Consider the following 22,321-nt stretch of genomic DNA (forward strand, 5'->3'; position numbering starts at 1 on the left):
GACTTATTTCACTCAGCATAATGTCCTCCAAGTTCATCCATGTTATGCGGTATGTGGTGTTTTGCAGATTCTACATTATTCTTTAGCGTTGCATAATATTCCATTGTGTGTATGTACCATAGTTTGGTTATCCATTCCTCAGTTGATGGACATCTAGGTTGTTTCCATCTTTAGGCTATTGTAAATAGTGCTGCGATGAACATGGTAATGCCTCTGACTCTTGATCCCATTTGCAGTTGAAGGACTCAAGAAATGTTGATGACTCCTTATGATGCCCAGAGATCCCTCCATTAGCTCCCCATCAGCTCACGATAAAAGCCAAGCTTCTAAGTCCTGTGTATGACCCGATTACTCCAGCTGGATTCTTGAATCCTAGCCTGCAAAATAATGTCCCACATCGTCTGGCCTTGTGCAGATTCCATGGATATTGCTTCACATCAGCGAAGTTGAATGAATTGCATGTGTAGCTGTCAGATATTCTGTGTCATCAAGGAACCTCAGATTTTTAGATTGATTTCTTTTCAGGTCAGGATATTCTTCTTGAAGGTGAGAGAGACAAATTCAAAGTTTGTTTACCCTAAGAGAGAGAAGCTGTTTGTCTTTTCATCCATCTTTCCAATGTTCTTTAATTCCATCTGTGTTAGGAGCTGAGGGCCAGAGATTAATCTATTATTCCCTGCTTTCCAGCAGCTTACAGTAGGAGATGACACAAATAGACCACAAAAATATAACTGTAAATGCAAAGTTAAGTGCCATGTTGGGAAAAGTCAGGCACAGTGAGAGCGTAGAGGAAGTCCCATCCCAGCCATAGGAGTTAGAGAAAGCTTCCTGAAGGAAGGATGGATAACTGAGCTGTCCTTGAAGGACCAGAAGGCAGTGGCTAGATAGAGAATGAGTGAAAGAGTCAAGAACTGTTAAATGTAAAACAAATCTGGTTTGTAAAATTTCATCCAAATAGCAATAAAAAGTTAAAAAAAAAGATTCATGCAGAGGGAAGAGCATGTGCCAGAGGAGGCAAATTTGCATGTCACATTATTTTGCAAACTATGTGGGAGGTAGTGGTGGTAGAAAGGGATGAAAGAGAGGCTAGAGCTAGAGCCTAGTGCCATTTTTTGATGTGTGTATCTTCTCTTGTTACTTCTGGAAATACTGGGCAGGAGATAGGGAGGAGGTGTTGATGAAAACCCACCCACAGAGCCAGGGTGGTAAGGAAGGTATTTGGCAATTAGTACCAGGTTTGAATGCAAAAGCTGGAGAATGAATAAGGATGACTGAAGAAGAATCGGTGCTTTTGAACTATGGTATTGGTGAAAAATATTACATATACCATGGACTGCCAGAAGAATAAACAAATCTGCCTTGAAAGAAATACAGCCAACATGCTGTTTAGAAGCAAAGATGGAGAGACTTTGTCTATGTGCATTGGAGGTGTTATCAGGAGGGACTAGTCCCTGGAGAAGGGTATCATGCTTGGTAAAGTACAGGGTCAGTGAAAAAGAGGAATATCCTCAAGTAGATGGATCAACACAGTGTCTGCAACAATGGGCTCAAACATAGCAATGATTGTGAGGATGGCACAAGACTGGGTAGTGTTTTGCTCTGCTCTACATAGGATCCCTATGAGGCAGATTTGACTGAGCAATACCTAACAACTGTACCAGGTTTGAGAAAGTTGTTAGGGCTGGGGGTCCCTTGGGCAAGAGAGATGAAGAGGCTCAATTTCAGACCATTCCCTGAAGGAACTACGCATGAACAACCTGGGGTACAAACTGTATGGTTAGGCCGATAAGTACAACTTTTGGCCCTGTACAGACAAGTCATCTTGGAAATCACTTTTCTGAGCATCAGTTTCCTATGGCTCATTTGAGGGTATATCATTTACCATTTAGGGCTGCTTATGGTCAATAAACATGACTTTTTCGCCTTCTCTTTTCCTTATTGAATAACTTTAGTGGTCACCCTGGTTGAGCATCAGGGAGATGCCCTTAGTTCCCTTCCTCTGGTTCATTTTTCCTTTTGGTCAAAGTGATTGTCTAAAATACAGATCTGAATGGGTCACCCCCTGTGCAAGAGCTTTTAGGGTTTCCCTACTGCACTACTTGTAGAAGAAAGTCCAAACTTCTTATTAAGGCATTCAACAAATCCCAGACTTTTCGAAGAAAGGTTTATATATGGAAGGAAATTTTCTTTGTTGGTTACCAGGGGTGGGAGGGGAGGAAGGAATACTGCTAGATAGGTAGAGATGAGTATTGATTTGGGTGAAGGGAAGGACAACGTACCAGATGTAAGTGATCAACACATTGGTATTGAGGAAGAGGAAGGCATAGAGAGGTGCACGGGAGGTAGAAACATGCACCTCTGAACTGCTGTGTGTATGAAACCTTTTGCACATTGTTGTTATGTTGTTGTTATGTGCCGTCGAGTCGGCCCCGACTCATAGCGACCCCTCCTTGGGTTTCCGAGGCAGTATCACTACGGAAGTAGGATTGCCCAACCTTCCTTCCGAGGAGTGGCTGGTGGGTTTGAACCACCAGCCTTCTGGTTAGCAGGCAAGTGTCTTAGCCACTATACTACCAGAGCTCTACTGCATTGTCAGTGAAGGCAAACATGGATATATGGGTGGATAAATGGGTGGACAGGCTGAACTATTAGGTATGTATATGCAGGGAGGAGTGTGCCCATGACCATGTATAGAGTTGGCAGACAATGTTTCTACAAGTGTATGCTCTGTAAGAATTCCCAGGTGTATGGTAGAGATGACAAGGGACAAGATTTTAGTCACTTCTTGGCCACAGCTAGCTACTCAGAAGGAGTGAGTAGGTTGGACCTGTGGGTTCAGGACCATGGTCGCAGGGGACATCAAGCTCAACTGGCATAACATACTACACAAAAACATTGTTCCACCTCTTACTTTGGTGAGTAGCGACCGGGATCTTAAAAGCTTGCAAATAGCCATCTAGATGCAATGATGGGTCTCTCCTCCTCTAAAGCAAAGAAGAATGAAGAAAACCAAAGACACATGGGAACAGTTAGTCCAAGGGTCTGGTACACCATGTGATCCTCAGCCTATATGACTATGAGACCAGAAGAACTAGATGGTGCCCAGCTACCACTGTCAACCACTCGGAGGGGAATTTGTGTAGGAGATCCTGGATAGAGTGGGAGAACAATGTGGATCAAAACTCAAAATCATAAAAAAAAAAAAAAAAAAAAGGGACCTGGTTTGCTGGTCTAATAGAGCCTGGTGGAACCCTTGAAACGATGGCCCCCTAACTGCCTTTCAGGTCTGGAATTGAACCCACTCCTGTGGCTTCCAGCCAAACCAAAGAGCTGAACATTTCCATTAGATAGATACACTGCTTGGAGAGATCAATCATGGGAGAATAGAAGGGCTGTGTATGCACAGGGAGACAGCTTGTGGGGCAGGAGTGCATGGCAGGGAAGGACACAGGGAAGAGGTAACTATGGGGAGGAAGTGGGAGCGGAGCTGTTACATTGTGTGAAATTGCAGTCAATTTCATGAGACAAAGTGTATGTGACCCACTGTATGGAAAATAAATTTGCTCTGTAAACTGACACTCAAATCACAATAAAAATTTTAAAAAAGAAAAGAAATCCCAGACTTAAAAAAATATGGTCTCTACTTCCCATTTGTCCATACATTCATCTATTCATCCATCTATCCATTCACTTATTCTTTCAACAAGCATTCATTTCTTGTTCCATCTTCTATTACTTCCTTTCCTTCTCCTTATACTTCAGTCTTTCCAGATGACCAGCCTCCTTGGCCTTATGCCTGTGAGACCAGGCTCTTTCCTCTGCTCAAGGAGTTGGGAGGGGGTGGATGTCACTCTCTACTTTTTCTTCAAGGCCAAACTCAAAGGTCTCTTCCTTCATGAAGCCTTCAGCCTTATCATCTGTTCTCCATTTGGGCTCCCACTCCTCATGACTTGTCTCTTCATGGGATGATATTTTATAGCACTGGTTCTATGTCTGTCTGTGGCTCAACTGACCTCTGTCTCTACTCCTCTACATACAGTTGTTTAGGTTGAACACTGCACAAGAACACCCAGCTGAGGGAGGTGCTCCAGTGGTGGCGCTCCTTCTAACCGGAGGAAAGACTGCTTGCTTCTAAGTCGTACAAAGTCTCCAGCTCTCCAAGTGGTGCCTCCAGTGGCTGAGCCCACAGAGAGGATGGCTTTTCCTGTTTCCCACATGAAGGTTGTTTGAACTAGTAGTGGCCTTACCCCAATTCTAAGTTCTTGGGTTCATCTGTGTTCACCTAGCTCTTAGCTCCTAGCTGGGTCAGGCCCCAGTGAACTTTGTGAATTCTCTTGGAGATGAAAGGAAGAGTCTATAAGCAGCAAATCTTGGTTCTCTGGGCTTCAGAAGGGAAGACTCGTGTCTGCCCTGCAGGGAGAGAAGGCTTCTGGGTCGATGCAGTGGTGGCAGCAAGTTTGTTTGGAAATTCCCCAGTAAGTGGTGTTCTTGGACCTGTCACCCAGGGACCTGAGAGCTTGCTGGAGGACCTGCAGACCAGGGCTCCTACAAATATTGTTTTAAATTGATTGATGCCATGCCAGGCAGGGAAGGGGCACACATTTTTCATACATGAAAAACAATACATTCTGAGGCCAAAATGAAATTATTTTACATTTATACAATAACAGGCAGGGAGACAAAGATGATGTTTAAGGACATTTAAACCCTCAAAATCATTAGTCACTGTCCCAGCAGGCTACACAAATAAATGATCAATGCACAGAAAAACAAGGTCCTCCGAGGTGTTTGCCTAAGACCACTTATGTGTCAAACAGACTTATTAGATGTGAAGGGAATGATTATTTGTACAAAGTGAAATGAACATGTGCAATAATATTGTAAAATGTTTATTAGTCTAGAGTGTGCTGAATGTTCCTAAAATATATCAGGTTCTCAGCTTGCATTTAATGTACTGTTATAAATGATATCACATCCTTCCAAGCCGATTTTCCGCTTAATGCTAAGCTTCTTTGCTGGGGAAATCGTGTTTTCCAATCCCAAGTATGAAAACATTGTGGGGTTAAACTCTCCCTTCTATCCCATAACCCCCACCCCAGTAAGTTACCTTCTTATAAAACTTGTCCTAAGTCTGGCTGGGCAGATGGTCAGGGCAGATGGTAGTTGGGAAAGGAAAAGGCAGCGAGTGAGCTATTGTAGATTAGAAGTTCGGAGATGAAGATTTGAGAGTCTTCTCACTGCTCGATGATGTATGACCTTGGAAAAGTCCTTTCTCCTTTTTGGACCTCTGTCATCTACATTGGAAAATGGGAATAATGTGTAAAGAGACATCCAGAGCTAAGCATTTACATATTCTAATTCTCTGTTTTCTGGATCATAATTCTGGAAGACCAAATGAGATACTGGAAGAGAACAAATAAAATGTTGTAGAAAAATTCTCCTTTTTTTCTTTCATTTTGGCAAACTTCTACTCATCCTTCAAGGCCTTGCTCAAATGACCTCTCCTTTGGGAAGCCTCTGATCTCTCAGATTGCCTTAAGCATTCTGTCTTCTTTGCTCAGACAACACCTTGTTCTGTGTTCCTTATTACACTGCACATCGTCCCAGCCAATAGTGTTCCCACATCTCTGCCACCTGGGCCAGGCAGAGTTGGTGGTCAAGGAATAATCATTCCTTAGGTGATGAAGGGGGAGCAGCAGAGGCAGAGTGACCTTCAGAGGTTATTCAGCATCTACCCTGCATGTTAAAGGTAGGACCTTCAAGCCTGGAGTAGGGAAAGGATTGGCTCAGGTTGGCCCATCATTACTAGCAGATTTCCAGGGAGGAAGAGGGCCTACATAGGCTTTCTGGAGGAGAAGGATCAGGTGAAATGTTTACTATCTGTCAACTCCCCACTCATGAATGAGGGGCACAGGAATCTGGTCCTTGGCAGGGTAGGAGGTGGTGGTGGTGATGGGCAGTTTTGGCATTGGCTGAGGGTACAGTTCTGGCTTTGGAGGTTGTAGATATAGAAGGAATATGAGGAATTTCTCCTATTCTGGCAGAGTCTTTCATATCCCCCCGTCCAATCCCCCAGGAAGATTTTCTTGAAGGCTCCTTATAGGGCAGTCTTCTCTGAACCTAGTTGATGATTTGGGAGTCTCTTGGGGGCCTCCACTCACAGCAAGCTAGCAGCTGGACATGCATATTGAGAAAGCAGGTCAGCTACTTTTTGGATTCATGGGGGCAGGGGGTGCTGCATGAATAACCTACATGGAAATATATACTAAAATATAGTAAAATAAAGTTAGAAATATGAACTCAAATCAAAGTTAAAGAGCATAGGAAAGTAGGGTGGATTCAGGAATGAGGCTCCTAAACAGAATTCCTACCCTAAGGTCCTCACTTTCCCAGAGTTGGGTCATTCATTGGACTTGAAACCTCCCAGTGTGAAGACAGTGTGATGAGGAGACACAAGCAGGTAGGCAATTATTGTGCTCACGAGATAAAAGCAGATCTATTGCTTAGAAGAACTTCAAGTCCCCTTGGTGTTGAGGTCTTAGAGAAAGGTCTTCTGTGGTTTGTCAAAAAGGGACAGAGTCCTCAACAGCTGTCTGTCAGCAACCTAAGCTGGCTTTTCCTCTCCCCCCTCTCCTTCTTTTCCTCCACCTCTTTCACTTTCTCCACCTTCTCTGTTTTCTCCTCCCTCATCCACCTCTTCCTTTCTCCTGCTCTTCTTCTTGTTCTGGCTTCCCCTCTCCTTCATTCCCCATTCTTCTCCTCATTCTCCCCCTCTTCTTCCTCCCCCTCCTTTGTCTTTTACTTCTCCTCCTCTTCCTCCTTCTATGAATATCTGTAAGTTTAGTAAGGCAGTCTTGAGGACACAAAAGGAGTAGTTTCTGGTCGGGATGAAGTAGAGTAGCTATTAGGACACTTGGAAGAGAAGCTAGACAGACCCTTGCATGAATTTCACACAGGTCCTGGCAAGTGTTGCTTCTCTACCATAATGGTTGGGCAGCAGTGAGTTCAAAGGTTATCCCCACTGAAAAGGGAAAAGGAGATTTGTTGTATGGAGCCTCTTCTACTGAATGCCCTGTATGTGCCAGGCACTTTGTTAGGCTCATCCTACATTAACTCAGTCCTCACAACCTCCATTTAAGGTTCAAATCAAACTAAACACATTGCCATCAAGTCAATTCTGACTCATAGTGACCCTATAGGGCAGAGTAGAACTGCCCATAGGGTTTCCAAGGCTGTTGTAAATCTTTACAGAAGCAAAGTGCTACATCTTTCTTCTGCAGGGCTAGTGGATTTGAACTGCTGACCTTTTTGGTTAGCATTTGAGCATTCTAATCACTATGCCACCAGGGCTCTTTCCATTTAAGGCAGTTCTTATTATTTCCAAGGTCCAGCTAAACCCAGGAAAAGCTAGTTTTTGGTGCCAGGTCCCTGGGCTCCCTCTCTCCCTGGATTGGGCCTCTCACTCTCCCTGGCCTGGTGCCTATATTCCTCAGGTAAGGATGGAGCTTCAAGATTTAGTAGCTGAATCAAGTTCTTGGCTTGCTGTGGGTAGGCCAGTTTAGGAGATAAGGAAGACTGGGACTTGGAACAGAATATTCTCTTGTTTTAAACTCTCTACTGGCTTCCCTTTGCAGTTACAATAAAATCAAAATTCTTTACCATGTCACTGTATGACTGGGCCCCTGCTTGCCCTCTCCCTTATTCTCTTCCACTCCCCCAGTGTACTTAGCACCCCCTCACATCAAGACAGTATAGCTTCTGTATCAGTTAAAGCTACCTAAGATGTTACAACTGGTAAAACTTCCACATTTCTGTGGCTTAACCCAATAGCTTATTTCTTGCTCATAGTAAGAATCCAGTGCAAGTGTTCCTGGTCCATGAGGTGATTCAGGGACCCAGGAACCTTCCACTTTGTGGCCTTGTCATCTCTTAGAGCTTTGGAGTCTTCTGTGCTTGACTGGCAGAGTCATGGAAGAATCACAAGGTGCGTACTATTGCTTAGGCCTGGGAGTGACACACAGAATTCCACTCACATTCCATTCTCTAGTACATAGTCCTATGAGCCATATGGCCACACCTAACTGTAGGAGACACTGGGGAATGGAGTCTAGCTTTGTGCTCAGGATGAAGTGGAAATGTGTTTGGTATACACCTAGTCAGTCCCTGCTACAGCTTCTAAAGCTGTTTGCTTTACCTTCATCAGGCCTGATAGATGGACAGGTAGAATTAGCACCCCTGTTTTGCAGATGAGGAAACAAGGCTCAGAGAGGCTGTCCATCTTGCCCAAAGTCACATAGTAAGTTGATGGAAGAGATTATTTCTCCTGGCCTAGACTTTGTGTCTCCTCAGCTAGAAACAACCCAGTATTCCAACCCTGAACACTTTTCTCCCTGGCCTGATCCTGCCTTAAGGCTTAAGCCAATCTCTAGTTTGTGTCAGAGAGCTTACCAAGGACCTGGCTGTTCCCTCTCCTGATGAGAGCCTCTGGAGGGTAAAGGCAGGTCTGCTTATCTTTGAGTTTATCTCACTACATAGAGCAGAGCCTGGTATGGGCCTTGCACAGAGGACTGAAACCCAGAGGTTGAGAGAAGGTGAGTGAGAGGAAGGAAATAGCAAGCAAGTGAACAGGCAAGTGAATGGTGGGAGTATCTCCTAAAAGAATAAATGAGCTTCCCACAGAGCTGCCAGTCAACCTTTTAATGAGTTGCCAGCCTCCATCTCTCTCCTGCTGAAATCTCACCAATGGTTTGCCATTGCAAACAAGAATAAAATCCAAATTCCTTCTCTGGGCCCAACATGTTTGGGCCCCTTCCTGCTTACACAGGATCTGTGTCCCAGATCTGCCACTTAGAGCCCATCTCTTCCCACTCTCCCTCTGTGCCCCAGCCAAACGAGCCTACTCTGCCTATTGCATAGAACAAAGGTCTTCCTGCTGGTCCAGGTGTCTTCTCTGAGCCCCTCCAGATGCTCTCTCTATCCTTCTCCACCTTGCTCTGCTCCCAAGGCTGACTGTGTGCATTCCATCAGTGGGCTCCTTTGTCATCTGGCCTCCAGGTGGGTATACTCAATGGGAGGCACCCACAGGAGATCAGGAGGGATCCGAGCAGGGTCAGGATATTTATGCCCTTGGCTCTCTCATCTTGCTTTGGCTGTGTCCCTTGACCAAAGTCTACCACACCTATCAAGAAACTCAAATACTCAACTCAATTCCAGCAACTACTTCCTCCCCTCTTTCTTTCAGGTCTAAGGGTTGTAACAGCTTTGCTGCTACTGGCCCCAGATTATTGCTTTTTTCCTTGCTGTTTCCCTACACCCACTCCTTTACCAATAAAATCAGTTGTTGTTGAGTCAATTCTGACTTATGGTAACTGGTAGTGTAGTGCCTAAGGTACTTGACTGCTAACCAGAAGGCTGGCGTTTCAAACCCACTAGCCACTCCTCAGAAGGAAGATGGGGCAATCTACTTCCATAATGATCCTGCCTCGGAAACCCAAGGAGGGGTCACTATGAGTCGGGTCCAACTCGACGGCACATAACAACAACAACAACATGTATATCAAAGTATAACTGTGTTCCATAGAGTTTTTAATGGCTGATTTCTCAGATGTAGATTGCCCTGTCTCTCTTCTAAGGCACCTCTGGGTGGACTAAAACCTCCTTTCAGTTAGCAGCTGAGTGCATTAATTGTTTGAATCAACCAGGGACTCCCCTTTAGTAATAGTTTCTTTGTAAAGAAAACCTCCTTAAATTCTATTTTGAGTGTGCTGCCTACTTCCTGTTGGGACATTGATTGAAGCACCACCTGCCTCAGGGCCTCTGTGCTTGCTTTTCCCACTGCTTGTGATGCTCTTCCCATGGGTGAACAACTGTGATTTAAGCTCTCAGCTTGACTGACACCTTCTTAGAGAGGCTTTCCCTAACCTCTCTAGCCAAAGGGGCATCCCAGCCCATTTAGTCTCAATCCTATTATCCTGTATTATTTTCTTCATGGTATTAATCAGTATTTGAAACGTGTGTCTGACTTCCTCCTCTGCAATGGAAGCTCTGTGAGAGCAGAACTTTTATCTGTTTTGCTTACTTCTGTGTCTCCTGAGCCTAGGATGGTACCTAGCACAAAGTAAGCAATTACTATAAATGTTTATTGAATTTATAAATGAAGTGAGTGTAATGTCCAAATCAATGAGTAGCATAAATAGAGTATGTGGATTAGCAAGTAAATAAACTGAGTTAATTTAAAGGATGAATGGGTTGGGTGAACCAGTAATAACTGAATGAATGTGTAAATGTGTGAGTGAATGAAGGAAGAACTAAGTGAATGAATACGAGAGTGGAGGAAGCAGTTGCTGGAGCGCAATGAGGCAGGGATCATTGGGGCAGGAGCTGGAGCAGCCTATCTGGCTGTGGTAGGTGAGGCAGCTCTGTGATGGGCCCCCTCCTGGTGGACATTAGCGTGGAGTGTACCTACTCTGCTCAGGAGGGTGGCTCCTGCACGTTCTGAGTTTGGGCTCTTGTTTCCTACTTTGTTTCCCCTTTAGCCTGGGACCCTTCCAAGGCACTCATTTGACAGAGTCTTTTCTTTTGGAAAGTTCTCCTGGGAAAGCTGATCTATGGAAAGACACTGACTCCTGAGTGCAGATTAGCAAGCACTGTCCAGGAAGCCAAGAAACAGTCACTAAGTAGCTTCTCTGGGCAAAGTTTTGTGCTGTTTAGCCAGACCTAGTCCCCACTTATAGAGTTCAAGGCCCCATAGGGGATGGGAGTAAACAGGCAAGTACAACGCAGAGTGATGAGAGCTAGGTTGGGGTCCAGCTAGGGAGCTGTGGGAGCTGAACAAACTTGCAGAATCTGGTCTGGAGGGGTCAAGGAAGGCTTCTGGGGAAGAAGCTCAGCTGAGGCTGGGATGTCTCCACTGTAGTCAGGGAAGTCCCCACAGGGCAACTCCAGAGACTTGGGGAGTTGAGGATACATATCCCCAGATGGTTGAGAGGGTGGTAGGAAGGCAGAGACACCCTTTACCTGTGGAGCCAGGCCAGCATCCAGTATCTTTCACCTGGCTCCTTCATTGCCCTCACTCGAGGTAAAGAACACTGCCATTCCCATTTCACAGCTGGTACACTAAGGCTAGAGAGGTGAGATGGCTCGTCTATGGTCACTCTCAAATCCTCTCTACACAGTGTCCAGGTCCAACCATTATCCCCCCATAGCCAAACATCTGGCTAGACACTCAATGAGAGCTCAAGGAAGCCATGTCAAATAGAACAACTGACAAAAGCAACTCATAGCCCTGATTTCCCCTACTCAAGGAGCTGTGAACAGGAGGTCCAGCAAAGTTAGGTGGCTCCACCCGGGTCACCTTGGCATGTTAGCAGGGAGCAGGCCCAGAACTCAGCCCCTCACCTTTTGCATGGCAGTCACTCCTTTGCCCACCCTGCCTTCTAGCAGAGTCCATAGTGAACCTAACCTTCCCCTCTGATCCTCCATTCCCAGTCTTTGGGTGGCCTTGGTGCTATGTGTCTGATGAGGCCTTGGCTGTTTGGAAAAGAGGCTTTCTGCAGGAGGGGGTTATGGGGAGGTCTTGCTGGTATCCAGTGCTGCCTCCCCAGGTTGCTTGGAATGAGGGCAGAGGCCTGGGTGGCCTGCAGCCCTCACACCCCTGAGCAGCAGCACAATATGCCTTTGTTTGGCCAGGGCTTCTGGGGACCAAGGAGGCTGATCATATGCCCACCAATATTTTCTTGGGGTCTCTGGTGGGAGGCTTGATGCCCTGGCTGTCTTTCTGACTTTCCTTTCTGCCTGCCTTTAATGCCTTCTAAGAGTCAGCCCAGGGACACAGGTCATTCCAAAATGTTGCCAAATGGGCAACAGTGTCTTAAAACCAACAACTTGCAGTTTATTGTCATATTATTGAAGAGTGGCTCTCTTCCTCCCTGCCTTTCAATGCCTGAAAGACTATCCACAGGGGTCTGATGGCTGGGGTGGATGCCAGCATGGGGGCAGGTATCTAGTGAGGTGTCTCTGTCAGGACTGCTTAGGCTACTCCCAGTTAACTATGGAGCTGGAAGGGAGAGTGGGGATGCTGGATGGCAAAACGATTTATAAAGATTCAGTGTTTGAAAACATAGGTTTGAAAAGTGACTCCCTGAGTGTAGGGTGGAGGCCTGTTTCATTTCTCTTTGTATGAAAAGAATCTACAGTCACAGTGGTATCCAAGCTCAATGAAAGCTGACAATGTCAGAGGAAAGAAGCACAACCTGAGGTTCCATTGATGGATGCATGGTTTCCTGAGCAAGGAGGTGACAAGTCTGTCGTCTCTGATGTGTCTGACTTTGTTCTCACCCCAAACAGGAACTCTACCTGCACAGCCCCAGCAACGAGGAGTTCTGTCCCTCTTGAGGTGGCTATGTCTGTTCTTCTCCATATTCTATCTTCTTGTAATTTTATTCAGTAATATTTTTTGGATACCTCTTGGGTATCATATTTTTTTTAACTCTGCTCTCTGACATTCACTAATTGTCCTACCTGTCCTTGGAAGCTCTTCTATGTTTTCCGTACAGTGAGCCCGTCTTTCATGCCTTCTTTTCTCTAGGGAGGACAACCCTTCCTCCTTTATCAATTTTTCCAGAACATGGCTTGGAGAGACCTTTCTTCTTGGTTGTGATCCACTTTGTCACTCCCTCATTAGTTCTTATTTTGAACTCCATGTGGAGCCCAATGAGACTATCACCTCCATTGTTTTGGTGATGCTACTTCTATTGATGCAGCCAGAGGTGGGAATCCAAGGTACCATGAACTCCTAAGCCTCCACTTGTGATATCTCTTTAGCAATGGCTCACTAATTCTATCCCTCTCCTGAGGAGACTTGAGACTTGGCGTGAGTTAGAGCGGGGCTCAAGTTTCAATCCTGTCCTGGCGATAGCAGCCTGTCCTTTCTTGCTCCTCTTTGCTGCTGTGCCAGAACTGACCACTCCCCTAGGTTTGCTGATCAGGGCTTTTCACGCTCAACTTGTCTGCACCCAAGAGGGGAGGTCCTGGGTGGTGCAAATGATTGAGTGCTCAACTATTAGCTGAAGGTTAGTGGTTGAACCCACCCAGAGGCATCTTGGAAGATAGGCCTGGCGATGTGCTTCTGAAAGTTCATGGCCTTGAAAACCCTAATAGAGCAGTTCTACTCTGCACACATGTGGCTGCCATGAATCAGAATTGATTCCTTGGCAACTAACAACAACAACAACAACACTGAAAAGGGTTAATAACTTTGTGTGCTAAGGTCCAACTCAGAAAGTCCCTTTTCTCTGGGCCTCAGTTTCTCCATACATAAAATGTGAAGGTCAGTCTAGTTCCTCTCCACAGCTCCCTCCAGCCCCAATATCTCATGTTCTGAGTGTATAACACGGGCATTTCCGCTCCCATGACCTGCCAGCGGGACCGAGGTTTTGGTGGCGCCACTCACATCACACATGGCGTAGGCGGCCCCAACTCTGCTGAAGCCTCTCAGGAAGCCAACAGGGAGAAAAGCCCTCCTCCCTCCCCACCAACTTGTGGATTTCAGAGATAGGCAGCCACCCACAGGGAGAGCAGACATTAGCATCCTTGTGGCCATTACTTTGAGGTGCACAGATTAAGGAAAATAAAAGGCGGGGAGAGGTGAGTGTTTGTCAGTGAATCCCCTTGGCTGAGAGCAAATCTTCCTCTTGGCAGGAGGGACTCTTACTTGATCGAGGCTGAGTTCTATGAGTGACTGTAAATTCTCAGTAAAACAGCCCCATTGGGCCTAATTTCAACCACTTAACCCAGAGGTTGCATTCTTGAAGTGTTCTGCCAAACGCATTCGTCTCCCAGGCTTGGGAGACCACAGCTCCTGAACACTCTTGCACGCAGCAGCTGTACCGCCGCTAGCCTTTCTCTTCTCACCTGCCTGAACGAGAGCTCAGTCTCGGGGCCGCCAAGTCCCTTTCCTTCCCACTCCCACATCAGGAAACCTCTCAATATGGCTTCTTGGCAAGTCTAGGCCTGTCCTGGCCACTCCTGCTCATGTCTGTTTGAGACCAAACAGCTGGGCAACTCGGTCAAAACCTGGTCAGCTTTGGAAGGCATGTCTAAATGCCTGACTAATTCAGTCAGAAGCTAAGTCAAGTTGGTCAAACAACAGCTGAAATGGGGGAGCTTAGCCCAAACTACTGATCAACTTGGTTGAATATCAGTCAGCTGGTCCAAACAACACCAAAACAGCCTATCAACTTAGCCCAAGAAATGAGTACCTTCACAACAAGTGGGTCAAATCATAACAAAGCTTGTACTCAGTTTGAATAATGAGTCAACTTGGTCAAATAATACCAAAGCAATTGTTTAACTTAGTCAAACAACCAATCAGCTTGATCAAACAACCCCCAAACAACCTGTCTTTAGAGTTAAACAAAGCCAAAACACCATGCCAACTCAACAATCAGCCATTTAGGTCAAGAAATGCCAGAACAATGGGTCAGCTGGGTCAAATAATAGCAACACGCCCAGTCTGTTGTAAACAGCCAATCAACTACCTCAAACAATGTCAAAATATTTAGATTAATTCAGTCAAACATTCAGTCAGTTCAATTAAACCCAGTCAACTTGGTTAATGAATGCTCAAACACCTACTCAACTTAAACAGCCAGTCAAATGGGTCTAACTATGACAAACAACTGGTCAACTTGGTGAAACCACCAATCACCACAGCCAAACAAGCAGTCAACCCAATCAAACTATGCAAACGCACCAGGTCACACTGGTCATCAAGCAGTAACTAAACACCCACTCCGTTCTGTCAAACAACCACTCAAGGAGGAGAGGCTGTGTCTAAACACTCAGTCAATTCCATGAAGAGCCAGTTGCCTCGATTCTGTGAAACCAAAACAATCACTTAACTTGGTTAAATTAACGACAAGGCCAAGTACTTTATGGAGCACCTTTGCTCTGTCCAGCATTCTCAGGCAAGCAATGCTGAAAAGGTGGTTGACCCGTGGAATGAATGGTCAGCTTTTTTGTACTTTACTAGAACGTTCATTAGCTCTGTCTTGAAATATTGCAAAAGAAATCAGGCCTGTCACTCTTCTGTGTAAATAAACTATCTAACTTGAAGAAAGTGGGTTTCTCAGGTCAGGAAAATAGTCATGGACAGAGTGGGAGAAAAGTCTAAGAAAGCTTTTCCTGATCCTTCTCCTTAGACTGATGGCACAGGAAAGAAGGCCTCTCCGGTGTCCCTTGTTGCAAAATGTCTGAGACAGTGACCAGACCTGCAAGGGCTGAGGCTGCTCAGTGCCCTCAGTGGACTTAGTGGCACATGGGCTAGTGTGTTGGGTTAGTAAATTCTCAGAACAAAACACTCCCTCCGTAGTATAAGCCTGGTTTCCAAGGTCTAAGACCTTCACTGGGACTAGAACTCTCCTTGTCAAGCCAAGAAGCTCTGGCTACCACTTAAGAACCATCATCCAGAGCTTCATAATGACAGTAACACTGAGCTGTTATTGTGTGCCAGGCACTGGGCTAAGAAGCCCTTTATGTACTCCATCACATTTTATCTTTATTCAGCCCAATGAGGTTGGCACTGTTATCATGCCCATTTTACAGATGCAGTTCATGAAGACTCCTGAAAGTTAAGAAGGTCACAGAGCTATTAAGTCAGATCTAACTTACGAAGCCAATTGTGCCTTCAAAATACCCTCGAAAGAAAGGATGGAGGAATGAATTAGCTTGAATGGCATCACTCAAAGGGTATAGGTATGATGGATGGCACACCAGAATCCACTGTATGTCTGTATTTGTGGTGTCTGTATGAGAAGAAGTGTTTTATTTCTGGTGGAGACTCAGGTGTAGACAGGTTGGAAGCCTGAATTTCAGTAAAGCACACTTTCAACTTACAGTCCACCCTGGTGCTAAGCCCTCTTGGGCCAGGAATGCCAAACAGGCATTACTCATTCCCTCAGGGGCCAATGCCTCCGGGGTACCTTGGACCTGTAGGTAGCCTTGAGGTCTGGCTTATGGGACAGGGGTCAGGCAACTTCTTGAGATCTGCACAGTCCTCAACACTAAAAGCCACCTTGGCACCTGCCTCCTGGTACCTGGGTAGCAGGTCTGAGCCCGCTTTTGACTACAGTTGACACCTTCCCTTTCACTCAGGGAAAATCGTGTTGACTCACTTCCCTATGTTAGGCACAGACCATTTTATTGAAAGCTAACGCAAATCACACAGGCAGGAAATGTCGTAAAGAAAAAAAGTAATCTTCTGACGGAAAAATAAATTATCAGCCGTGTTCCGTAGGAAAAGAAACATTCTTAAATAATTTCTCCTGCTGTTGGTATTGGCTGGCAGTGTGGGCCAGCCAAGCAAATGGTAATTTCCAAATTAGATTATACATTATGTCATATTAGTTTTATATTAGAAAAACAAACGGGATCAGAGGAGAAGTGCCAAGGTTGGCGGGCCACGCTCGCCACGTGACTGGCTGTGTTTCCACTACAGAATGTTTAATGATTCCCGGAGAGGTGGGAGAGCAAACAATCAGAGCAAAACGGGGGTGAGTGCAGAATGGGTTTTCCTGGGAGGGAAAGAACAGCTCCCAGAGCCACGTCTTTGTGAGCATGGGCACACAGCCAGGGTGGGGGAGGTGGAGGCACTCTTCGAGAAGGCCATGTCCCCTTTCTCTTGGCATCTGGGTCCTCTCTGGAGGAGCTGGCTCCATGGAGTGGAACAAGCACGAGCTTCAGAGTTAGGACAACATGGCCAGTAAATGTTCCCTGGAGCAGCAGGTGGCAGTGCCAACATGAGGGAAGAACTAGTGGGGCCCTGTTGTAATTCCACTTCCCTGTAGGCCTGTCCTTGGGTAGTAGGAATGGATACATCTGTGTGTCTCCAAAGTAGAAAGGCAAGGAAATGGTAAAGAGGCCAGCTCTTCTCCAGAGTCATATTGGAACTCACCTTTATTGAGGGGATACCAGAGCCAGACATAGACTTGGACTTGCGTCTTTCCTCCTCACAGTACTACCAGGGCATTCCACAGATAAGTAAGTAACTTGCCTGATCACTTTATTGGGAGGTAGCAAAGCCTAGATATGAACTGAAGCTCCAGGATCTGAAATCTTAAGGACCATACCATTGTGTGATGATTGTTCCAATGTGAGGTGAGAGGTCTCGGGGGATGGTAGCGTCTGTGAGTGGGTAGGGAGTGGGGGATGATCACTTGCTGGTCAAGAGAGCTCCTGCATCTGATGAAGTATCAGACCCCTGACCTCTAGGGCTCCTTTCTCCCCTGAGACTGTTGCTTAGACTTCTCCACTTGTTTGCATGTGAAATTGGGCAAACATCTTTGATTATCTCCAAATATCTGGTACCCAGCACAGGCTTGATGTTGCTTTTGATGGTCACAGGAGAAACAAATCTAGACGGTTAGTATTGGAAAGGACATAAGGAGCCTGGTTCAGAGTTTACAGGTACAGGGGACCTGCTGGCCCCATGACAGACATCACTAATTGATCACAGTATTCCTGCTCTTATAATTCTTCTCAAGCAGCCACTATTAATTAATCAGACTTGGCATGAAAAGGAAACCTATTTTCTACCCTTGATCTAGTCCACTCTCTAATAATTGGTACTGGAGAAAACATAGGGAGAGAGGCAACGTGTTTGAGGTCACTCAGTAGTCATGGACAGTCAGCTCTGGAGCCTACCTTTCCAGAGCACGCAACGGAGTTATAAAAAGACAACTTCGAGTTAAGCAGTAAACATCTGACATGTAATAGCTATGTGCCCAGCTCTAGCTTCAGGAGTCTGGAAGAAGAGGTAAAACAGAACCTCAGGACCAATCAGGTAACAGTCAGGCGGGAAGTCTCATAACTTTGGACATTCCTGTCCTCAAAATCTATCTCATATTCCTCAGGAAATCTGGATTGTAGTTCTAGCTCTTTATTTTTGGCAGCCTATGTTCTGTCTTGGGAGCTCTGGTGGTGTAGTGCCTAAGACACTTGACTGCTAACCAGAAGGTTGGCAGTTCAAACCCACCAGCCAGCCACTCCTTGGAAGGATTGGGCAATCTACTTCTGTAGAGATACTGCCTCAGAAACCCAAGGAGGGGTCGCTATGAGTTGGAGACAACTGGATGGTACATAACAACAACAACAACAACATGTTCTATCTCTGGATTTCAATTTTTCCATCTGTTAAATGGGGGTAGACATGGTGCTCAAGATCTGTAGGATGTAAAATCGCTAATATTCCAGGATTCTGTGCTTCCAGAATTCATCCTAGATTCCCCAAAGACTCAGCTGCTCCTCAGGGCAAGTTAGGCCGAAGGGAAGCTGCAGTAATTTTCTGGGACCACCAGGGGGAGAGGGAGGCATTCAGCGTGGTTCTGGCTTAATTTCTCTTCTAACTCCCCTGGTGGCCTGGAGGGTTACTGCTGCCAGTGATGTGCCTCCTGTTTCTCTGGGAGTAACTCAGCTCCTGGGGGTTATCTGACCTGAAAACACATTTATTCACTACCAAATACTTACTGAGCCTTTCCTCTGTACCAGGCCCCTTGTTGAGTGCTAAGATACCATCTTTGCCCTACAAGGAGTTCAGAGTCTAATGAGGGAGGCAGAAATGCATGAAGATCACCCACATGCAGCATGTGCAGTAGAAGTTTGATTAGGGTAGTGGGATGCCCATGGGGACACAGAGGAGACCCCTGCCCAGCTTGGTGGCAGGTAAGACTTGCTGAAAATGGTATTTGAGGCCAAAACTGAAGGACAAGGCAGAGTTTGGCAATCAAGGGCAAGTAGGGGAGGGGGTATGTGTTCCAGGCAGAAGGAATAGCACATGCAAGGACAGGGCTGTAGGAGACAGAGTGAGTCACAGGTGGGGAACTGCAGGCAATTTCATAAGCTGGAAGACAGGACTATGTGTGAACAACAGGGAAGGTAGGCAGAGATAGCACACATTCAACTCAAAATATTTATTGAGTAAATTGTGAAAGGCCTTGAATGGCTTTTCTAAATCCTGAATCATTTCCCTTCCTGGACCTTGGCCTGTATGCCCAAAACATTTATAACTAGAATTTGTTTCTAAATTTAGTTAATCACTATTTGGCTTTTCCCATCTCCCCGAGGGGATAGTTGCTCTAGAGAGAGTTAGGACAGGAAACTGGCCTCAGGACTAGGAATAGCATCAGGGGCTTGCAGCCTGAGAGAGGTGAGATAACAAAGGCATGGCTGGGCCAGTCTGGCCTCTCCACCTTGTCTTTGCCCTGTTTCCTTGGCTGCCCATGTCACCTTTAGAACATGAGATCCAGCAGCTTCTCTCCACCTGGAATTACCCTCTTCACCCAGTCCCCATGGTTGGTCCCCATGCTAGAGGGGAGGGTGTTTGCAACTTTGGAACCAGGGCACTGTTCAAGAGGGCAGGTGACTGGGAGCAATCTGGGATGGCTGGCACATGTGGAGTACTGAAGTGCGAAGCTGGAGTGGAGTGGTTAAGGGGCCAGAAGGGCGGAGAGGGCCCTTGGGGAAAGAGCTGTGTGAAGGAAAGCAGGTGGTCTCAACCAGGAGGAAGAGCCCCATCAGTGTAGGTACCAAACTCTGGGAGAACTGATCCCAGCAGAAGCAAGAAGGAACCATATGAATTGCAAAATTATTGTGTTGTAGGAACTTTATTTACCTTATCTCACTAAAATAACTCAGTAACTTTGTGAGAAAGGGTTACTACCCTCATGTTGCAGTTGGGTTTGATAGTAGGACAGGCACAGAAAGGTTAAGTAACTTGCTCAAGGTGTCACAGCAAGAAAGTGGTGATGCTGGGATCAGAACTCAGTCTAACTACTCAGTAAGTTCTCTTTTGAGTACACCCCTGTGCTTCTTTCTTTTCCTAAATGCTGTGAACTTTAATCCCTCCCTGTTGTCATATGAGCTGTTCTCTGTCTGGAACTTCATCTCTTCTCTCCTAATTCTTTACCTGCTGATATTCTTTTTTTTCAGGTCTGGCCATATGTCCTTTGTGAGAACTTCTTTGGTCCTTCCAGGTAGAGTTTATTTTATCTTATCCATCCATCCATCCACCTATCACCTTCCATTATCATCCATCACCATCCATCCATCCATCCATCCATCCATCCATCCATCCATCCATTATGTTTCTGGTTATCCCTTAACTTGTTCCAGAGGATTTCTGGCTGTCTAGGTAGAGGCAGTTGCTGCCTTCTCTGTGATCCTACAATCCTGTGTAGAATGGATGAGTGTACTTGATTGCATGAATTCTTTCACGTGTCTGTCTGCCTTACCAAGGCTTGAGGATAAGAATCTGCTTCCTGATGACCTTCTGCTGACTCCTTTCTTGCACAAAAGGTTTCCAGAATTTTACCTGTTTCATAAAGAGGTAGTGTGCAATGTTGTGAGTAAATCTGAGTTGAGATTGAGAATATTTTTATCAGTTAAGAGAGATATGGAGCCACTAACAAGTGGGTTCCCTGGCTCTCCCCAGAACCATAGGGTGACCTTAGAACAGCAGAGAATTCTGGACTTTTCAGGAACTCATGCTCATCTCATTAGCCTGGATTTGGTGAATCATTGCTCAAAACTGGGGAAGGCAGGGGACCTCAGTGTGTCCCTGGGGGCTCACAAAGGGGATATTGGGGCATGTACCTTGTCTTGCATGGGGTGGGGATGTGTTGAATAGAAGTCATTTTTTCTAAGTTTGGTTGCAGTAACAGGCCCACCATGTCCCAAATAGGGCCTTTAAATAACAATACAAATTACAATAACAGACACATTGCATTTGTCTGTGGTGATTGTGGAGGCTCTGCTCCATGTGTCTTCTTTATTCTAGGATCTTTGTGAAGGAGCCATCCCTTTTTGGGGCTGACATCCTCAGGATAGAGAACCAAAGGAGACATGGCCAAGCCACACAGTAGCTCTTAACATCACTTTCACCACATTTCATTGGCCAAAGCATGACACATGTTTGAGTTTGATGTCTGGAGCATGGGGAATGTAAACTCCTCCCATGAAGAGGCACAGCAAGCAGGGATGTAGAAATGTCATCTAGGGGAGGGGAAAAAACAACATTCTATCACAGGCAAGAATCTTCACACAGACTCTAGCCAGCCCTTCCACCCACCTCGCTGGGCCAGTGCATGCTCTTTCTAACTAAGAATCTGTGTTGGCTCTGGAGAAAAGTGATGCCTAAATTGAATATAATATTGTGACTGAGGCTGTGAGGTTACATAGCTGTGCAAAGAAAGGAGGGACAGGAGAGGGTGAGCAAATCAGGAAGATCCTTCCTTCCATTCCTTGTCTTGCAAACACCCACACTTCCTTCAGGGCCCAATTCTAATGTTACTTCCTCTAAGAAGCCCTCCAGGATGTACCCTCTATGTGCTCACAGCCCCTCTGCTTCCCTCATTTCACACTTATCACACTACATTATGCTGTCTATTTATGTGTCTACTTCACTCCTGAACAGTGGTGAGCTGTAGCGAGCTCCTATCAGCTTGCCAAAGTTAACTCCCAACTTACATTCAGTGGCATTGTGTTGATAGCTTGAAATTAGCCATAGTGGGAGTAATTCCTTCACAGACATCAACATCTTGCTACAGAAAATAAGGGGCATTTTCCTCCCAGAGTCAGTTGTTAAGCATTTGCCTGCAGCCATGGCCCAGGAGTGTGGATCATGTGAGGGCCTTATTCAACCTGTCTTCCTAAAGTGAGACGTTAGGCTTTCTCCAATGACTGACTGAATGAATGAATGGGTGTATGAATGAATGATCTTTTGCATAATGGAATGAATCATAACTGGCTGGGCTTTGAGTTCCTGTCTATATCTGTTTTTCCTTTCAATCTCATTCTCCCAGGTCCCTGGCTATGTGATAGGGCAGAACACAGAATCTGCCTGCAAGTCTTTCTGGCAAATTTGTTTTCCAAAATTCTGAGCTTTTAGAATTTAGAGTGGTTTACAGAGGAAGTAAAGGAGTTCTGGTAGCATAGTGTCTAAGGCATTTGACTGCTAACCAGAAGGCTGGTGGTTCAAACCCACCAGCCACTGCATGGAAGGAAGATTGGGCAATCTGCTTCCATAGAGATACTGCCTCGGAAACCCAAGAAGGGGTGGCTATGAGTTGCATCCGACTTGAATGCAGTGAGTTTGGTTGTTTTTTTTTTTTTTTTTGCAGTGGAAGTAAAGGGGAAAAGAAGGCATAAACAAAGTGTCTTGAAGGAAAATAAAGGCAAAGAGAAGAGAGACCTATCTCAACCTATGTGTCCTGAACATCTTTGCTGGGGAGGTCCCTTGAGCAGAATGGTTGTGGGGTACATCCAGGTG

The sequence above is a fragment of the Orycteropus afer genome, unplaced genomic scaffold (assembly GCF_000298275.1).
Source record: "Orycteropus afer afer isolate SDZICR_OR568_19922 unplaced genomic scaffold, OryAfe1.0 scaffold00169, whole genome shotgun sequence".
NCBI lineage: Eukaryota > Metazoa > Chordata > Mammalia > Tubulidentata > Orycteropodidae > Orycteropus > Orycteropus afer.